General features: G+C 42.8%; 1 long non-coding RNA gene across 1 annotated transcript in view; it reads right to left on the bottom strand.

Moving 5' to 3' along the window:
- LOC308071697 overlaps nt 1-20,329 on the bottom strand; it is an 85,164-nt gene that overhangs the window by 38,756 nt on the left and 26,079 nt on the right. The window contains exon 2 of the long non-coding RNA XR_013931273.1: nt 303-349. This is a non-coding gene — a long non-coding RNA (uncharacterized lncRNA). The remainder of the gene's footprint in view (nt 1-302; nt 350-20,329) is intronic.

Genomic DNA, 20,329 nt, shown 5'->3' with positions numbered 1-20,329 from the left:
TACATAAATTACTCTTCTGAATTAATAACCATAATTACACTTTTCTGAGGGAGGGGACTTCAGGCCTTTTATGAGATATCATTTAGGATATGATCTGTTGTCTAAGCAACCCTTAGAATAGGCAGGAAGAATCAGATGTTAAAGTAAATTAATGTGGCATTAACTTGCTTCCAACAGCTTGTTAATGGAAGTGAATTCAACAAGCAGCACGTCCTAGAAGGGGGTAAACTGTCCCCCTTTGCACTGTTGTGCAAAGCAAACCTCAAAATAAAGCAAGAGAATGGACACAAAAAGCTACTTACCATGAGCATCCCTGAACAACTGCAGTCTCAGCAGAGAACACAGTAAACTAGGCAAAAAGGGAACCAATGGACAAAAATGTGAACGTTCAGCAATGGTTAAAATAAAAATTTGATGAAACTTCCTAGGACCTTACAGCCGCATTGTTCTTTACAAGGTGAAGGGCAGTTTGAAACAGGACTCTGTGATTCGAAATGATTAGGTATTTGGGTGAAAATATGTCTTGTAATAGGAAAAAAATATCCAAAATATAATCACCAAAAAACTACCATATTGGTAAATGGTGATAATAAGTATAAGAATGCTGCTAAACCATGTAAGATCTTGAAAATATCATCCTTTTAACTTTGCTCCCACTGTTACAGGTTCTTAGTCTTGAAAAGAAAATGAACAACCTAGTTTGTTATTTTGCTCAGATAATAACAGTTATAAAAATAGATTAACTGTCAGTATCATGAATTAATACCACAGAAGTACAGAGGCTCAAATAACAGGCAAAGAAGCAAGAACACAAAGCTTATGCTTTTGACCTGGGAAATGATAGCTGCGTCCCTACTGTGGAAAAATGCTTACATAAAATGGAATTTGTGTTTAATAATTCTGTGTGCTTTTAAAATCTACATTTTGTTCAGTTTTACATACAGAGGCAGCTTTTGATGTTAAAGCATAACACACTAGCTACAAAAGCTGATGCTCAAGTTAAAAATCTGCAGCTTTTAGTTCACGCTTTCAATTTTTTTCTCCTCTTACCACCCCCCCCAACCCCCACCCCCCCTTTTTTTTTTATAAGAACCTCTGAACGTCTAAATGATAACATGTTTCAAGCAGCTGCTCCTTCCCTGGAGTTGAACAAAACTGAAAAGATCAAAGTTAGTGCAATCTTGTTCAAAGGTGAAGAGGTGAAATCTTACGTGTGCTGGAGGATCAGAGCAAATAGAAATGTACAATGCGTAGTGTGCGACACCTGAAGCCCACTTTCATCAAGGTACCTCATTTTCATCTGAATTCAGAATGTATCTCATGGTAAAATAAGGAACAGCACAGGATTAGCTTGGTTACAAAGAAAAGGAGCCCCTGCCCAACAGTGGGAAGTAAACATCAGTAAAAGGTGAAAATGGTCAATTTTTTTTAGAATGACTAAGTTCACCACATTAAATTCTATATTCCTTCTTTAAGTAGCATTTATATAATTGATTAAGATAAAATCATTACACCCATAATGTTTCAAGTATCATAACGCTGTTGATAGTTGTAGAGTTTCTTGAAAAAAACACCATGTTTTGAAGGGGGCTGCAGAGAGGGATATCTAAAAAAGGTATGTTTTTTTCCATAAAATCTTCATGTGACTGATGTGCCCTGACATAATGTATCACGATGAAATACAGCTGCCAAAAAAGAACTTCAAATGATGCCCTTTTTCTGAAGAGAAGGAAAAAAAAAAAAAAAAGTGATAAGAAAATAGGTACCTTTTCAGCAAAAGCTTTTAAAGCTTTAAAAGCACAGCAACCAGTAAAAAGGTTCTCAGGTAAAGGCTTCTTTACTCAATTTTGTCTAAGTACCTAGAAGCTAAATGGGGGGAAAAGGGTATGGAAAATAATGCTCCAGCCTCTGTGAGAACTGGAGACATCCTGAACACAAGACACCATGACACAGGAAGAAAAGATTTTTAATGTCCTTGTCCTACCATGGCATTTCCAAACACACAGGAAAATCCATTTCCAAATTACTGGGAATTGTGTTACATTGCATTAATAATGTTGATCTGAGAACGTTTTAGCATAAACCTGGACTTAAACATGGAAAAATGGTCACAAACACGCAAACATTCAGAAGCTGGATAGAGACTCACGCTTCAGTTTTCTCTTTTTGAATATGTAGAGTTTCTTTTGCATATTTTCCTGTCCTAGGGCTGTTGCTATAGGGCTCTCTTAAGTTCCAGCCTGCACTCTGCTGCCTGAAAACAGTAAGTATTATTGTGTACATTGTCTATTAGGGGGTCAAACTTTGACCTCAAAATCAGCCCTGCTCAGGAGTACTATAAAAGCCTTTTATATACAGCCCTCCTAGGAGCAATCCCACACAGCGTACCGCCAAAGCCCATTTCTCAAGGATTCACCCAGCACACCCACACCCAAATTCCGGCTTTTTTTCTCTCAACCCTGCTAGAAAATCTGCTAAGAAAAAACTGTTTAGTCTTCCAGTGATAGCTCCAGAAAATGAACTGCTGGCAGTAGAGCCTGTGGAGATGCTGGGGTCTGCAGGCTGGGTGTGAACTGGGGTTCAGGGACAGAAGAGACACACGAAGAAGAGATTAAGAAAGCACATGCAGAAAGTGGCTACCTCCAGCATAATACACATGCATGATCAGACTGGGTACAACTGGATCTTTCACAAACTACTACCTTATACTAGGTCAGAAATTATAAAAATAAAAACTTCAATACCTTCTGGATCGTCAATTGGTGCACATTTTTCCTAGCTTTCCTCTTGGCTACATGAACACCTACCTCCATCTATCACAAACTATGATCTAAAATACACATAAGCAGGTCTCAAAGGGGTGACACAATCTGCTGGTTCACACATGTTAGCACAGGGCTTGGAGCAGAGAAATGAAGCCCTCATTGTTTCCTCCTTATCTGCATTTCAGGTCACCATTTCTTATTTTACCTTTGGGGTACAGAAGGAATTGATCTATTGTCCTACGTCCACTGCCAGCCTCCTGTGATTAATCTGAACAGATAACCATGAAAGTGTTGTAGGTAGACTAAATCTCTTGGCAGGGAAACCCTGTGTTTCATAAATCCTACATGGGTGTAAAATACCTATGGACCAGTCACCTTGTGCAACACAGAGCGGCTGGCCTGCAAACAGAGGTTGTGCCGACCGTGTGTCTTTATGCTTGAGTTCGCTCTTGCATTTTGGTGCTGTCTATACGGCCATGTTCGGTGCTTTGAAAGGGGTGACCTGCTGGGATTTCAGGCTTCTTCTGAAGTGCTCTGCAGAACTGACTTCAGGTGTTTCTTTAACCAAATATTTCTGCAGCTCCCAGCAAACCTGCTAAGCTCCCCTACACACATGTTTTACAGAAATCATGAACAATGTGTTACAAGCATAAAGATGGCCTTTAGTCACCAAAGACCACACCAACAGTGCTGTGTTTTGAGGCATGGCCTCTCTTTCCTACGTGACTGTCCCAACTGTCTGCACGACAGAAAACATGCAGCCAGTCACTATTCTGGCACTCGTGACAAAGTCTCGCAAGGTGGGGTAATACGTCAGGTGTATCACACTGTTATTGTTCCTTTCTGTATTTGTATTTGTTATGGACTATAAACCCTGATGATCCCATGAAGGGCTGTGACCATGAATCCCGACTGGCTGAGCAGTGCTATTTCATGGCGGGGCGAGTCCGGCAGTAACGAATTCAGTCAACATAATGATTTCAGTTTCACTGCACCGCTCTGCTTCCTGGGAACCTGCAGAAGACGAGTGACTGTGTCACAATCATAAATTCAGACGCACACAATGCTGAAATTTCTTACAGAGCTTTAAGTCCTTGTGAAATGTCAGACTAATAAATATGGTGATCATATTTGCTATTTGGCAAAAATATTAATTAGCCAGGAAAAGTTAATAAAAATATATTCCCCAAAATTGTACAACAGGATTTATTTTTTTTCTTATTCATGGTTATATGAATGTAAAATGCCATGGATTTTTCATCTTTAATACTCAAGGGATTTATAAGCATATTGCATCCATAAAACTTGGTTCATCAGTACAGTACACAGCCCAGATATGCATATTTAATTACTCTGAATGTAATTTACTTGTACAGATGGTGGTATTAGAAGGTCTTACTTCAATTTAAATTACTTCTATTTGAAAAATAATGTTATTTTGCTATGAATCTTGAATGAAGAATTCACTCTTATTACAGATGAATAATAGCTGACAATTGTAATTAATCTGTGACTAATCTAATACTTCCTCAACAAACGTTTTGTTGCAAATTTTACAAACTGGAGCATCCTCTTTCCAGGAGGTTGATCTAGTAGCGTTTCATATCCAAACCTACTTACTGGGGGGGGACCCCAACGTGCCCTCAGGGTAAGTGAATAAAAAGCCACAGAAGATTTTGTTGAACACCCTTGAGACTTTCCAAGGCAAAGAGACATCACAAAATTGTTTGCATCTTTCTGCAAGATTAAGCAGGGATTAAAGCAAAAGGGTGCATTTTAAGAAAATGTCTGCCAAGCATAAGATTTCAGGAAAAGTGACTCAATGTGCATGTGGGGAGTTTGGGACAAGCTTTAATGGGAAAGGATTCAAAATATCCTGTCCTGGCCGCAGGCAGCGAGCTCCCCCAGCAGCACAGGAAGCATGGCCATGCTGGCTGCCCACCCGCTGCCACCGCCCCGGCTCACACCACTCAAGGAACAGCAATTTCCAGGAGCAAGCGCGCAGCAGAGGCAGCGCAGGCTGGCAGCGTATTGCATTGACTCTTATACCCTTCCTGGGAAAACACAACGGCTTCTTCAAGCGAGATTGTTTTCTTGTACAGCGCCGTAAAAGGTCTACATGTGTTTGTTAGACTTTCTTCAGCAAACGTCCGTCTTTATTAAAGCGATGGCTATCTCAGAGGTGGTTGCCGTGGTTGCTATGGCAAGCATTCATGTTTTATTGAAGACTAAATGGCCACAACCCACATAAAGGGCTCCCGAGTGGCCCTAAAATGCGCTCTGCCTCCCCCTTCCCCCACCTCTCTCCTCAAGACAGAACAATTTTTTGTCAGTCGATCTGATTTTGAGGGCCTACCCGAACAAGACGCTTTGTCCCTTCTGTCTATGTAACTTTAACCTTGTGGTCTGGATTTAATACAACAAACCAGTCCCTGTGGACCTGATTCAGAGAGCTGGCAACCACCTGAATTTCCCAGAGCTGGCGATGATGGGTGAGCTGTAGCACCACACGTCTTTGTCAAATTAAAATCAAGGTAAAAAAAAACAACCCAGACCACACTGGCTGGACCAGCAATGCCCTGTGTGGAGGGCTGTAGAGCCCGAGCTGGATTGTGCAGACTGGAATTCAGGTGTTTCACCTGGGCAGGGCACTCTGGGTGCTGGAGGAGAGAAAGGAGACGGGACACATCACCCCATTAGTAAATCCACCTCTGCCATAACAAAGGAGTCATGGTGCTGTGGCTGGCATCTGATTTCCAGGCTGCTTTTTTTCTAAAATCATCCTAATTAAAAGAAAGCTTTACCTCCTTTGGCTTTCATGCATTTACACTTGCACAGAATTTCCAATAGCGTCATTCCCAGGAAATTTAAGCACATTCACTTCCACTGAGTTTAAAAAAGAATCAAGGTCACACGTCTTTTCAATTTTGAATACTTTCTTTTTCTTTTTCTTTTTTTTTTTTTTTTTTTTTTGGCAAACTCTCTGTGTGTGGTTGCTGAATCTCCAAGTAGCTACCCATCACTCACATTACCATATCTACTGCTTCAGTCTCCTGGCTGCCTGAGTTGCACATTGTTGCACCCGCAACCACCCCTCACATTGCTGCACAAGGGTCAATTGGAGCATGTCGGTGCTCCTGAGCTCCTCACACCTGACCCTTCAGCAATGTTTTTCTCCAGAGCATTTCCCATTTCTAACAGGTTCCTCCCTTGTCCTCATCCCCTCAGCGCCAGGGTGACCCAACAGACTCCCCAGCATCACTACCATCCTGCTCCTGCAACCACACTGGCTTTAACACTTCAGAGACCCATGAAAGCCATACACAAAAGACAGAAGCCCAGCACAGGGTGAAAACGTGCATGCAGAGGCACAGGGTGCCCGGTTAGTAGGCTGCCGGCTGGGGTGCATTGCATGTGGTGGGGAACGGGTCAGGGAGGGAGAGCGTGGCACGTGTCTGCAGCAGGAGGGTGGGTGGGGAGGTGGAGGGTTGCAAAAGTAACAGTCCTGTAGAAGTATAAGGATGAGAGAAGGTGAGTCAGGAATTTGGAGAAGAGAGGGAGTAAATAGATGCAAACTGTAGGATGGCTGTGGCTGAGCTGCTCTCAATTACAAAATTTCTCTTTTAAAGTATGCCATTTTAAAGAACGGAAATTCAAGGCTACAGTTTGTATTTTCTAACGCAGAGTCAAAAGCCCAAAACAGAAGCAGCATCTTAACAGTTCTGTCCCTTATTTTCATACAAATTCACACACACACACTCATATGCATATAAAGTCAGCCTTAAACACAAGATCCATAGTAAGTTTTTCAACAAAATAATCCTTTAGACACTGATAAATCAAGCAACAATGATATGGGGATATCATAGCATCACTAAAAATGTCACCACAGTTAACAAGCCTGCTTGCTTCAACAAAAAATATTGGTGAATAATCATCTGTCAGTTAGCACGTTAAAAAAAACCATGCCTGGTGTTCCTTGCCTAAAAAATGATGGGAGTGGAAACATTGTTTTCTTGCCAGGTTATTTTCATTTCAGGAAAAGAAATAACCAAGGGAAACATGGAGAGAAGAATAAATAACAAGAAGTAGTATGAGGGGGAAAAAAATCCTTCATAATTATGCCGTTGGCTCTGCCTTTCTCACTATCGGATTCCTCTCCTGTACCATACTGTGCCAAACCACTCACATGCAGGGCATCCTCCAGATGAATCAGCACAGTGGCACGCGGACTCAAACGTACATCAGAGGCACAGAGGAGGTGTTTGATATTGTATTTATGAACAAATCAGAGACAAGAGCTTGGTGGGGGTTTTTTGAGGAGGAGGAGGAATAAGGGAAATAAGACTGTATGTCAGCTTGGGAGAAAAAAACATTTCATCATCTTTTTAAAATTTGTATTAACCACAGACTCTGTTCAGCTTCATCCTCTGAGTGATAAATTAAAATGCACACATGCAATCTGTAGATTTTTTTCTTTATCCATCACCCAGAAAATACGATATGACAGACTGCCTGTACCAATCCGGGCTCTTGCCTCCATCGTAACACTGCACACCGGTGGAGAGGGGCCGTGATGGGCACGGTGTGCTGCCTGCAGGGCACGGAGGTAGCCCCAGGAGCCACCAGACAAGCACAGCCAAGCACCACAATCCCAGCCAACCATACAACTCCCTGATACAGGAAAAACTCCACCTGGGGCAATCTCAGCATAGTACTCCCTTATTTCATTTTGTTAAAGCAAACCCAACTGTGTCCACAGGTCATCAGGTGTGACTACAAGCCATCGTGACCTTCCAGCTGCCTGGTGGCTCCTCTGAAACCAGCCAGTAAAGACTGCTTCTTTTCAAAACTAGTGCTGATGAATCACCAAACCTTTCTTCAAAACTAGGTTGATCAAACCCTCTTAGTCGCTCTTAAAATAAGTTTTTCTACCAATAAACATCTTCTCAACAGGCCGTGACAGTGAAAGGACCTCTAGAAAGCCTGATATCAAAAGCTGACAAAAAGAGAGAGCTGAAAGCCTCAAGTCCTCGCCCCAAGAACATAATTCACCTACTCCGTATTCAGCCTCTTTCCACAAAAGTTGTCAGCATAATTGTATGTTACCTGTAAGAGGATGTCATGCCAAAAAATGGACCATGTCCCTTACCTTTTCAAAAGGAGAACACCCCGTCATAGGCAGGGCCTTGTACCTGGCTTACTCCTGTCTGCAGTCTCTCCTGTAAAACTTTTTTTTCTTCTTTTCCTTTTTTCCTCTCCAGAATAGGAAAACCAGATATGGCAACCATTAATCAATCGAGTAATAAACTTAACGTCAGCCAAGAGGGAAGACAGAAGCCAAGGAGAGGTGGACAAGACACTCCAGCACATCCCCTGGGGAACAGATGATACTAGTTCTGCAACTGAACTGTAGATCATACAGGATCATAACAAAGACTGAGAACTGTTATGTTTCAAATATTTCATTGGTAAAGCAGTTTAGCCAATAGATCATCAGGCACATAAAATATTAATATTTGCATACATGCTGTTGTGTACATCAGTGACAGAAGTTTTTATGCTAAGATGGGTGTGTGGGGGAGCTCCAGAGGCGGAATGAGTACCTCCAGCCTGCCTTTCACAGCTCTTGTTTCCCAGCCTACACCCTTGCAGCAACCAAGAGCTGAAAACAAAACCAGAGTCTCCCACTAAGGTAAAGAGTATCTGAAATGCAATCACTTTCCTGTGCCAGACTCTTGACAAACACGGCTAACAGACACTTTCCTTACATGGAAAAACCTCCCAGTGCTCCAAATGAACGTTCTCCCAAGTGAAGGCTGGCCAAAGGCTTCAGAGGTTGGCTGTGCGGTTTCAGAAGATTTAAGGCCTGAACGGACTTAGACACGGACAATGAAACAGAACCGACTGACCTCCAGCATCAGCCTCGGCTGAGTGGGATGCGTACTTTGGAAAGCCATGGAGTTTTGACAGGTGATCCACCAGTCTCAGCAGGAATCCTTTCCAGTGCCTAAATACCTCCACTCTCAAAAACGTGCAACTTAAGTTTTAATTTTTCTGGCTTTACTCTCAATTATTTTGAATTTTTATATGTATTTTTGTCACATCCTTGGACATGTTACAAGTCTTCAGGTAGCAGGGATCTTCACTATACCTAGGTACTTATGTAGCCAAGCATTTGACATATTCATTAACTGACCTGTTCTCATTGCAAAAAAAACCCCACATTTCCCAGACCTCAGATCATTCCTTCAATTCTTTTGACCCTACTTTAATTTTTCACGATCCTTGTACAAAACAGAATAGTCCAGCAGAAGGCTCACCAAGAAAATACAGGGAGGTCATTCCAATTCCTTGTTGTTAGTTTGTCACACTTGTTATTAAAGATTTAAGTGTGTTCTGTCTAGCCTCCTCAGAGGAACAAGATGGTTTTTGTTTGGTTGTAGGGTTGGGGTTTTTTTTAATTAAAAAACCCGCTCAAACTCCAACACTGTCAGTGATATGAAAATGAATCATTAGATAAAAGATATTTTTCCCCTTGTGCTGCTCAAATGAGTAAAAGTGCTTACAGCAAGAGAGGGATGCAAATTTCAGGGGAAGTAAATGAATGTATGATTCAGAAAATGGCTATGTGTGGGTATGCATGTGCAGGGGGAGGCACCTGGGGATGTGGTTGCCTTGTCTGTGCATATATGGACCTTCTGAATATCAGAGTACTATGGACAAACTATACAAGCCCTTAAGTATTTCCCTAAACAAGCTCTGAAAACTTAAACTGCAGTAAATTATGGGATTTGTAAAAACAGAAAATAATCAGCAATGGTAACTGAGATTGATTTTATATTTGGATTCAGCACTCTACCCAAAACCAAATTTTTACTAAAACCAATCACCTGTTGTTTTATTAGATTATTTATTGCACTTCTCTTTATATTACAGAGGCCAGGATGAGAAATTAGCTATTATTTTTAGGTGTTACAAATACATAAATTAAATCGGGTATTATATATAGCTCTGTACGCAACATGTCTGTGACACTCACTATTTTTCTTGCACAAAATGTCTGTAAAATGCCCAGCCTGAGACTACTTTAGCTGGCTAAAAACTAATCAGTTGCAGAAAGCTGAAATTCCTGTCAACTCTATGAAATTAGAAGGCAGAATGCTATGCCCCTCAGTATTTTGATTACATAGATCACGAGGAAAAAAATTTCAAGAATTAACAGTGCAAATTTTTAAATATGCCAGATGCATGGTAATTGTAAGTGCTGTTCCAAGTTACAGCAAGGGAAAGGTGTTGCTTTCAGATTTGGAAATGCCTACTACAGCCTAACCTCTTTGTCAATGCGTTTTCAGCTTTGCAATATCCATTTCTAAATGAATTACCTTATGGAGGAAACCAAAAGGCAGAAAACTAAAGAAATAGGGGTCAAATTCCTCCTGTGAGATCTACCTTGTAAAATTATCCAGAATGTAATAATACCATGTTATTGACTTAAGCACAGTTCCCTGTGACATGCTACAGCTGACCTGTAATTTTTATCCTACATGTTGCCAGCACTATTAAAATGACACTTGTGAATGTAAATTAAGCTCACAAAGGGGACAGATTGTATGATTCTGGTTTCTCTCAGATGCCTGTAGGCTATCACAGGTTCCATATGTGAAGTAATTATGTTCACTGAAGGAAAGAATAAATGCTGTCAAATTGTGTACTGAGAGAGAAAGCAGCTATTATATTGCAGTAGTCACTGGAGCATTGCCTTAGAAAGTGGAAAGATGTATAAGAAAATAATAATAAAAAAGAAAAACTGGAGCAGAGCTATATTAAATATAACCTTTAAATGAGTATCTGCTTTTGAATATATATTACACAAAGTTAATATTTCACAAATAAAAGCGTTTCAACTCTTTAATCATATTTGTTTCCTCACATCTAGAGGGCACAGGGCAGAATATCTTTAGGAGGGGTAAAGGGCAGGTGGAGCATCATTCAGCATTCAGCGTTTCCCCAGCGAGAGGAGCTCTCCATGGCCCCCGAGATGCCATCCCCACCTCCCGGAGGAGCCTTGCAGTGGCCAGCCTCCCTCCCCAGCAGGTGGAGGTGTCCCAGCCCTCTGCCCAGCCCTCCCTGCCTATCCATCCATCACAGCCAGCTCCAAACCCATGCCTCCTGCAGACCCTGCCTAAGGGCAACAAGGCTGGGCAAGGGCACTGCTGAAGACTGAAGGTAAGTGGCCCCTGAGCAGCCCCGGGGCTCTCGGTGAGCAGCAGCCCCACATTGCCTAGGCACCAGGCTGCAGCAACATCGCAGAAGATGCAGCTTCCATCATGGAAGCCAACAGAGCTGCTAAAAGGAAAGGCAACAGTCGCATCACCTCCACAGCTGCAGTGCGGTCCTGCTCTCCTGTGCCTGGAGGAGTGAGCCTATATTTAGGCCAGTGAGGTCATCATTGGGCCACGCAAGAGGGGAAAGAACACTGAGCTGGGAAAGTGGCACTTCTAAAACCTTTCACTTTGAGGGAGCCAAAGACACCAGAAGCAGGGAAATAAAAAATCTCGCATGGTTTAATTTCATACAGAAATTAAACCAAGAAAGGAAGGAAATTAGGATGCTTTGCAAACAGCTCTGAAAAACGCAAACAGGAAGGCACATTTTCTGACAGGGTGTAACCAAAGATATAGAGCTTGTGAAGAAACCCACAGCACTGAAAAACAGAAGGCTGAACACGCTTCTGTGTGGTTTTGCTATTTACTAGAGCAGCCTCACCGGGCTCGGCACTCTGGGGTTTCATACATCAGTGGGAAGGGGAGGTTTCTGCAGTGTCCCATCAGTGCCAGTTCTGGATCTCTTCAACCTCAACCTTCATGGGCTGCAAAAATAACCAAGGGCAAGCAACTTTCCAACACAGCTGGCCTCCACACCTTCCAGCTGCCTGCACTGCCTTCACCTGCAGATCTGTTGTTAACCTGACTGCCTTAACAGCAGCACGTGCTGGGGCCAGGAGAACCAGCTGCTAAGCAGCGCAGAGAGACAGAGCGCCGGCTGGAGGGACAGCATGGTGCGTTAGCTACCCGAGCACTGACCTCCTTGTGTGGCCCAGATCCTTGTCTGTGGCTCAGCTCTGTCCAGGCTCATCTAATACTCAAAAGCTATGACACATGGGAGACCAAATCCTTCAGACTGCTCTGAGATGTGAATGCAGCTCCCTGGGGACCAAAGCAACTGCTGAAGCAGAGGTGATGTCTGGAAGATCCCAGTCCTCCTCCCTCTTCCAAAGCCAGGGCCAGCTGCCAGATGACACTGCATGGAAGCAACCATGCTAGGGTCTGCATGGCCCTTCTTCAAGTGGGTCATTTTTCCTGACAGGCACCATCAGCTAATTTGGGTAATTAACTTGCAGCCAAGGATCCAGCCTGATTCCGGACAAACACAGTTTACAGGCAAAGTGCTATTCTGCTTTGACCAAAACCTCTTCCTGGAGTCTATGGTTGTGGGAGCGCTACCCACCAAATCCTTGTGTCCGTGTTAGCAGTAACAAGAAACTAGACACTGGCACTGGTATGTCCCATCATAGCCACAGCATGCAGAAAAACATTCTGTTTGTATAACATTACATTTCTGCTTATGTGAAAATAGAAAGTATGAGTTTCTTTTTGAGGTTTCTTAGGATAAAAAATCTGCCAGTCAGCCTTTGCAGTCTGTCCACGGAAGCCATTTTACCAATTGCACATTGCATTTAGTAGACTCATTCAGCATAGAGAAGCACTGACTACACTGAACACCAGGAAATTTTCCTTCATCATCCCTGGGCACACAGGCTGCATCTCCACTACCAAAGAAAAGGGCCCCCAGGCTGCCCCTCCACTGGCACCATCAGACACAGCACAGTTCACATCACCTACAGTCTCTCTGTATGTTAAAACTGCGCGGTTACATCCGAATTGCCCATCAGGAACAGTGCCTGGTACACACTGTCCCTGCTCAGCATCTGGGTGCCCGGGAGCAGGGTAACAGCCTGCTCCAGCCCTGCTGTATATCCACGTTGAGGGAAAGGGCTCCCAAATCACTTTGGTTTCTCCACACCCAGCACTGTGAAGAAAGCAAAGCATCACCCCATCTCCTTATTTTTGGTCATTGCTTTTCCGCCTCCATTCCTAGGGTAAGAGCAAATAGGACCTGGATCCTATCCCAGAAGCGATAGATGGGGTACGTAGTCCCTGTTCCCCTCCCACCACAGCCCCCAGCCTGCAGCCCCACTCACTCCCCAGCCACCCACCCCACTCATGCCAACACCCTCCTCCTCAGTGCCAATCCCTGGCAGCAAATTCCCATCAGGGATCCTCAGCAAAACCAACTAATCACGGCTTTGTTCAAGGCTGGCTTGGTAATGAAAGGGCTGTGAGCACAGCACAGAGCAGCATCCAGACACAGACATGAATGCAGAGCAAACTCTTCCATCCCATGCACCAGACCTCCCTTACCGCTCGCACTGGCTCCTGCAGGCTTCAAAAGCAGATTGTGGCTCGCTGCTTTTTAATTGCTATTCGTTTTCATGTGTTAACATCTGTGAGTAGGTGGCTAAGAGGCAAGGGGCAAACCTACCCAAGCAGAGCACCATTCGAGCACTGGGCCAGGCAAGAGCTAGCTGCCGAGGGGGCTGCCGTGCCCCTCCCAGCTGTCACCACGCAGTGCAGAGGGGAACAGCACGGGGCGCAGACCCCTCACCTTGCCTGCCACACACCTCGGCAACCCCCCTTCGGACCCCAGAGGAGGCACACCCCTGCTAAAGCATCCTTCCTAGGCGAGTTTTCAGGGGATGGAGGGTGCTCGTGCGTAAGTGGATCATTGCATTGCACAGACTATTAATACCAATTGGTCATGGATGGGTGGGCAGTTAGATGGGCAGACAGACAGCCTGCCTGTTTTCAATTAAACGCAGTAGCAGTTGTACAACACACTAATGCAACTTCTTCTTTAAACGAAAAATTGAAATCAACTACCATTTCCTAATCAGCTCAAAACTATTAAACAACTGTTTGCAGGGTAGCTCATGTCATATGTGGGAGGCTGAAAGGTAATGTAGAAATGAGAGGTTTCTCTAGTTGGCAGCATTGACAGCAACTATAATGTATGACTCTCTCGGATGCAGCGTGGCAGAAGCAGGGTGAGGATCATCCAGTGCTATTCACTAGAGGAATTGTTACACATAAAAAAGAGAAGGCAGAATCAAAGATCTCAGGATCATGGCTGGAAGGGAGGGAGGGAGGAAGAGAGGGAAAGACGTGGTTTGTTCCTGCAGTTTTAATGAGGATTTGTGGGGTAATGTTGTGTAAAGGAAATACAGCTGGATCTTTAATAATAATAACTAGAACCAACTCTCCATGTTAACTGACCTTTAAATATTATTGTCCCTTTCAGTTTACCAAAAAGACGTTTGCTTCATGAAAGATGTTATTCAACTCTGCTTAAAGATCCAATAGGCTAAAATATGCTAAACTGACATTTAGAATTATGTCATAACACTTTTTTATGATAACTCCTATTATTTCCATGTGATTTGAATGTGAGATTATTATTTTTTTAAAAATTTATTTTGAAACCATTTCAAATGATAGACAGATATTGCCTGGACATTCAGGTTATCTGTAATGATATTAGGGCCTTTCTCAACAGCTGAGTAATTACTTCCTTATTACGCTCAAGGCAAGCTGAAATCACATGCCCTGCTCAAGATTTAAACCTATATCGCACAGGCAAAGGAAGCATTCAGACTGACATTTTGCATACCTAACTGCATTTTTTATAATAAGCAGAGCATCTGTGGTATATTGCCTTGATAATCTGTGAAATGAAGACAACTGGGAGCATCAGCGGAAAAAAAAGATCCGTTGCGTTAGGGGGTAAAGGCAGCAGGACTCAAGTAAAGGTAGGCATACTAATTCTGCCTCTATTGCAATCATCTGCCAGGGCTCATTTTAGACATGGCTGTGGACAAACAGGCCACTGCTTAGGGCAGTGGACTGAGGTGGGCAGCAACGTGTGTTAGCGTGCTAGAGCCCCAGATGCTGCCTTGAGGGCTGTGTGCAGCATTGCACTCTGGACACCCCGCTTCCCTCTCCGCCCCCCCACCGCAGCAGACACAGCAGCCCAGCACTCCTCCCCTCCATGGCCACATAGCCTGTACCCCCCTCCAGCCCCTTGCAGAGCCACACTCCTGATTTTCCTACACTGCTGAGGCAGCTCCAGCCTCCAGGTCCTCCCTCTCCTGCCAAATGGTCGAAGCCCACCTCCAGATGTGTTGGGCATCACAAACCATGCTCGAGAAAACAAACATTTCCCATTTCTTCTCACTTCTGTCCTCAGTAAGACGGAGGAGAGGTTCAAGTTCCGATGCCCTTAAACTGGGCAGAAAGCAGGAGAAGTCGCACAGCGGCAGCGAAGGCAGAAGCCATCCTTCATTTTTTAAATTCCCTTTTCTTATTCTGCAGCACCACTTTCCACCCTGGGGGCCTGCCTGCCCCTGGTTAATGCACGTTATAGCCCAGCTACTTCATCATTCAGTGGGAGAAGGGTGTCTTTCCTCAGGCATCCTTCAGCTCCAAGAGGAGGGAAAATGAGCCCAGGTTGCCAGCGTGCCAAGAACGTGGATAACTGAAGACATGGTAAAGTAACGCACAATAATAAACACCATGCAGCAGTCCACTTCGGCACTCCTGGTTACGGTCTTTCATAATGAAAGAGAAAGGAATGGTCATTTACATGACAAAACACTGTTAAATGATTAAAAGAAACATGCACACAATCAACAAAGAACGGAGGAGGAAGCAAAAAAATAAAACCAATCTCTTGTAAGAATTTTAGTATTCTGTTGTTTCAGCAAAAACTAAAGCAGCAGAGATAAAGGGACAAATTAAGTAATAAGAAGGCTAATTTCATAAATACAATCTGTAATATTTTCAAAAAACAGCTGCTAGTTACAATGCGCTCATAGGATGTGTTTTGGTTCAGGTCGGCTCTTATTTCATCCACAATATTTTTAACATTAGTAATCTAAAGCGGACAAACCTAATTTTTAATTGGATATTACAGTTCTTTTCAATCAAGCTAGCAGCAAAGTATATGCAAAATCTAAACAGAAGACTTCAATAAAATGCTTGAGATAATCATAGCATATCTAGCTGGTGCATAGCTCTACTGTGGAAACACACACGCTATTTATCAGCTTTGCATCTTTCAGTGAATTAAAAAAAGTATTCTCTCTTTTCAGATTTCAACATTTGCTTAGTGAGTTCTGGTAAATTCTAGGTCAGATATTACACACTTGACAACAGAAACAACTAATTATGTCAGAAATCCACAGTGATAAGAAAACCGCACAGTAAATACGTTATATCCAGGCAACAGCAGAAGGTAAGCTTGTATTTCATTTGCTGTGGATTGCATAAGTTGGTAAATGTTTTCTGGCAAGTGTCCTTCAAATTCCAAAAATAATGCATCTATTTTATGGCATTATCCCATTTTCTATTATATTTGTTTCTATCTCTGCAGTGAAACCATATCGTTATTAAGGGTATCGTCATAATAGAAAATTGCATTAGCTTTTAAAACCCTGTTCTATTTTATGTGTATATAAATAGGAACATTATGATCATGCAAGATTCCCATTTGTCCTTGCTATACTCTTGACACTGCTGTAAACGCAAGCAGAGCACCAAGCCCTTACCAGGGCTTAAAATATTGCCCCTACGATTAGCTGCACAGACTTCTTTTTTGCTTTCAGCACGCAAAATCTCACCCTGCTGGTTATATGCTCAAAAAAGTACAAGCACCGTGTTTCTCTTTACCTTCAACCACCCAGATGGGTCTCCGTGCATCTGTATTTGTATAGCATGATGATAGCAAATCACCCAACATCCACCAGAGGACTGGTTTTTGAAGGTATTTAGGTGGCTAACGGCAGTGAGGTGGCTAATCCCAGGTGCCTACTGGGGAGAGGCAAGGCGTGCTGTCACTCTCAGGCAGGTTCCTGAAGGGATACGTGACACCCAAGGCTCTCCTAGGGACAGGTTGTGCAATTATTTCTGAATGTACAATGCAGAAACCGACCGTGGGCACCAAAGTGCCTCCCCAGTGACCTAAGGAGCCTGGATTTCCCTTGTAAAGGCAGCCCACAGCCCTCTGACTGAGAGCTCAGGAGCAGCCAGCCAGGTTGAGGATGGGTGCAGGGATCAAGCCGGAGCTGGGTGAGGGGAGCCAGACACAGCACCGTACGGGGCACTGCTGCGGTAGCATCTGCGTGCCTGGAAGGGGACTGGGATGCGCCCCCTGGCCCCATGCATGCAACACTGTGATGCTCTGATTGCACCCTAAAACTGAGATAAGGCACTTATATGTTAAGCATGACAGAAATACTTCAAAAATTATAAGCAAGGCCTTGCATTAACGACAGTAATTAACACTGTGACTGCTGAGAAATCAAACAAGTTTGGGTGATTTCCTGTCACCTGATGACCAATTAAAAGATGTAAATTTTGAGAGCAAGATAATTTTTTTTCTTTTTTTTTTTTTTCCCCCCTGGATAAGATGGAATTTTGTTTCAGTATCTTGAAATGTTTTACTGGGTGCAGTGTGTGCCTCTCTCGCTGCCGTAACATGCAGTAGTTTGGGGAACACTAGAGCGTGTGATTACAGGGCAGTTCCCGGTTGGATACACCGTGTAATCAGGCTGATGCATAGTGCTACACTTTGAGAAAACCCAGAAGAGCCTGGTCTAAAAAGTTCTCTGCATCAGGGTAATTACAATATTAATCACAATCCATTGAACTAAAGTGGAATTAAATACAAATTTTCTGTTTGTAAAGTAAGCACTGAACGACAGTAAGTTAGCTACAGCCATTTTGGTCTGGTTTAACTGCCTAACATCTGGAGAACATTATTACAGAGTCATCAGCCATTTGGCCGGTGCCCAATATGGAAGCAGTTTTACCCTCTTTAAACATCAGCACAGCCTCACTGAAAGACACATATTTCTCTTCTCTCTTCTTGAAACGTTCTCTTAAGTAGTTTCAATATTGTAGAATTTAGATGGGATAAGCCTCTTGTTTCTGTTTAGAAAGCAAATAAAATTGGATCAGAATAAGAGGCCAATTTTAAACCTTTAATTTAAGCAAAGATAGTGCTGCTTATGGGAGTCCATGGTAAAGGCAATTGTTCTAGCTATTTAAACAATATAATTGCATGCATCTCACAGTATAGAAGAGACAGATTACTAGAAAGTTGAAAACTGTATGCCCTAGTTCCTATATAAATATGTACACATAACCTATCACTGGTTACTACCAAATTTATATGAAGTGTAATTTGGTCTTTATTACAGTTACTATGCTTGAAAAGAAGCTCTTTACTTATGAAGAATCCTTTTTTTTTCCCCCTATAGTAATGAAAAAACACAGTTGTCAGCATAATATCCTGACATTCAGGATGCCAGCCTGTCTCTACTGGAGTCAGATGTGAAAATAAATAGATATTAAACTGTCAGTCAATGAAATTACAAAGTCAAGAGCAGCTCTAGCTGCGATCCTGTGTGTTCTGTTTGATGGACACAGGTGTTTAAGTGTTATGAAATCCAGCGGAGCCTCAAAGTGAATAATGCACCTTCCAGCAGTCCTGCCCTAGCCAAAAGAGCTGTAGTGAGCTCCCCTCTCACCCTGAGCCTCCAAGCACCCGATGTGCCCTAAAAAAGGGGCCAGAAAGGCCTTTCAGGTTTATCGGAGCTAAAACCTGAGAAGTCTTAAAGCCTGCATTGTGGCATATGTTGAGGAATAGAAGCTACACTCCTCTGAAACTGAGAAGGTTAGTCCCACTGGCTTTGCATACAAATCTAAGGCAGATGCCCAAAATCCACATCATTTATTTATTATTCATAAGGCACTTAAAGTCAATCATCTGTCACTAATAAACATTAACACTATTAAAAATTAATGATCATCCTATAGCATGCTGAGACAGATTCTTCTTTCTGTTTGATGAGTATTGGAGCAAAGTACATTGCTTTCATTTACTGACTCTTAAAGTGTTTACTCTTTGTATAATGCTGCTACTTCAGCTCCTCCTCCAAACACCAGTGACCCCCTTCTCTTCGGATGCCAAGAAATGATCAGTCTTAGGAGAAGAGCTTGAAAGGATGGGTTTAGATACAAATATGTATCTGCAGAGAAGAAAAATAAATCACAGATTCAAGGTTATCATACAGCACAAGCCTTTGATTACAGGGCTTTTTGTCTCCCCTTCCACGCTCTGCTAAATCGTAAGATGTCTGTGACGGGGGACACGTGTCCCTGTGCTCTCTGCTGTACAGGAGGGTCCCAGCTCAGGTACTGTACCACAAGTGGACAATGAGGCTGGAAATAACAGCTCTGACGAGACTACCTGAGAGTCTCACAAGCTGGAACAAGAAAAGGCTTCCTGAAGAGCAACTCAAAAAGGTAACTTCACCAAAGGTCCACACAGTGTCGCAGGGCACTTTCTTCTCTTAGTGGGTGGGAGGCAAAGCCCACTGCTAGAGATGAAGAAACAGCTTGCACCTTAACCCTCAAAAGGACATTTCCTCTAAAAGTAAAAATGATCCTAGACCCTTCATCTTTTGTGTTCACATTTTCAAATATAAATCTTGGGGAATACATTTTCCCCTTACCTTTATCACGTTTCTGTCTTGCACAGGCAGAACTCGTAATTCAGTGCTGTTTCCTAACACACACACATCATGTTTTGCCCTGCTCCTCATTTTAGCAATTACTTAATTGTGGGAGTGTTGTAAGTAAATTATAAATAATCGCTTGAGACACAGCTGATTCTGTTAAAAAATAGGTAAATAAATCTAACTAAACCTGCACTAAAGACCAGTCTAATAGTAGAAGAAAAGAGCCAATATGACTCTGTGCATCAAATCAAACTAACCTCAGATTTCTTTGAGTTATATCAGACCTCTAAAAACAAGCAAAACTTAAGGTCTCAGTACTAATGATATAATGGGAAAATGTGCCAAGATGGGAGACATATTAATCTTCCTTTTGCAATTTACACTCTAATATTTCAGTGCCAAACCATTTTTCATGGAAAACCAGTGACTGTTAAGAAACAGAAAGATCTGTAAGTAGAAATAAGTGACTGCAATCACCCTGTTTTCTTTCCTTACTCATGTTTCACATGGAATAACTAATGAGGATTTGCAAATAGCAGCTATCAGAGACAGAAACATACCAACCAACTGGAAAAACATGATGCCGCAGGACCACACTCACTCTGCTGGGGACTGGGAAGGGTCTGTATTACATATGTGCTACCTTTGTATCAGTTGTTGCCATTACAAATGAAACTTGGGGCCATTAGAAAAATGCTGTCATCCAAAACTAATTCTGCCTTTCAGGGTACAGCAAGTTAAGAAGCAGTGGGAACTCCCCTCAATGTCCTCAGCAAGATGTGAACAAAACTTTTTTCAGATCCTGGCAAGCATCAGGGACCACTCTGGTTCATGGCACACCCTTTGTACATTCCCTGTCTCC

Source organism: Falco punctatus (genome assembly GCF_963210335.1).
Source record: "Falco punctatus genome assembly, chromosome: 11".
NCBI lineage: Eukaryota > Metazoa > Chordata > Aves > Falconiformes > Falconidae > Falco > Falco punctatus.
The sequence above is the reverse complement of the archived record's forward strand: the minus strand, read 5'-3'. Positions and strand labels throughout refer to the sequence as shown.